The following is an 872-nucleotide window of genomic DNA, read 5'->3' as shown; positions in this document are numbered from 1 at the left end:
AAAAAAAAAAAGCCAGGTAATATAGTGTAATCTATATGGAGATTGTAATCTAAATGGAGATTGCGGAGGTTTGAAAAAGAATGTCCCCCACAGGCTTCTATATTTGAATGCCAGGGAAAGGAACTCTTTGATAGGATTAGAAGGATAAAGGGGTGTGGCCTTGTTGAAGGAAGTGTGTCACTGGGGTGGGGGATGGGGGGCTTTGAGGTTTCAAAAGCCCTCACCAGACCCAGGCCCTTGCACAGTCTCTCTCTCTCCGTCTCTCTGTCTCTGTCTCTCCGTCTCTCTCCCTCTCTCTCTCCCCCTCCCCCACCTTTTCCCCTTCCCCTCCCTCCCTCTCTCTGCTTGCACACCAGGATGTTGCTCTTAGATATCCCTCCAGGACCATGTGTGCTGCCATGTTCCCTGCCATGATGATAATGAACTAAACCTATGAACCTCTAAGCCGGCCACAAGCAAATGTTTCCTTATTTCATAACGATTGGCCTTGGTCCTGGTGTCTCTTCACCGCAGTAGAAGAGTGACTAAGGCAGTGGGGGAGGGGGAAGCAGAGGAACAGCTCCCTGGAGTTATTGGCTGGGGCCAGCCTAGTCAACTGTCGAGCTCCACGATTAGTGAGAAAGACACTGGACATCAACTTCTGATCCCTACACCCACACTCATGCACACGCACATGCACACACCTATAGGAACATGTACGTGCAACACAAAATAGCATATTTTTCATACTGCTTACACATGGAACTATTGATGTCTTGAATTTTGTGGGTTTAAAATTGCCTGCTCTAGGCACAACATTACAAAGCCAACTTCAGCTACTCGCTCCATTCAGCTACTCGCTCCATTCAGCTACTCGCTCCATTCAGCTACTC

The 872-nt window shown here is 48.3% G+C and overlaps 1 protein-coding gene across 1 annotated transcript in view; it reads right to left on the bottom strand.

Annotated features, from left to right (window-relative positions):
- The window catches only part of Padi2 (peptidyl arginine deiminase 2), a 42,164-nt gene that overhangs the window by 9,528 nt on the left and 31,764 nt on the right, over positions 1 to 872 (bottom strand). The window lies entirely within an intron of this gene.

This window comes from Mus pahari, chromosome 6, assembly GCF_900095145.1.
Source record: "Mus pahari chromosome 6, PAHARI_EIJ_v1.1, whole genome shotgun sequence".
In the NCBI taxonomy this organism is placed as follows: domain Eukaryota; kingdom Metazoa; phylum Chordata; class Mammalia; order Rodentia; family Muridae; genus Mus; species Mus pahari.
The sequence above is the reverse complement of the archived record's forward strand: the minus strand, read 5'-3'. Positions and strand labels throughout refer to the sequence as shown.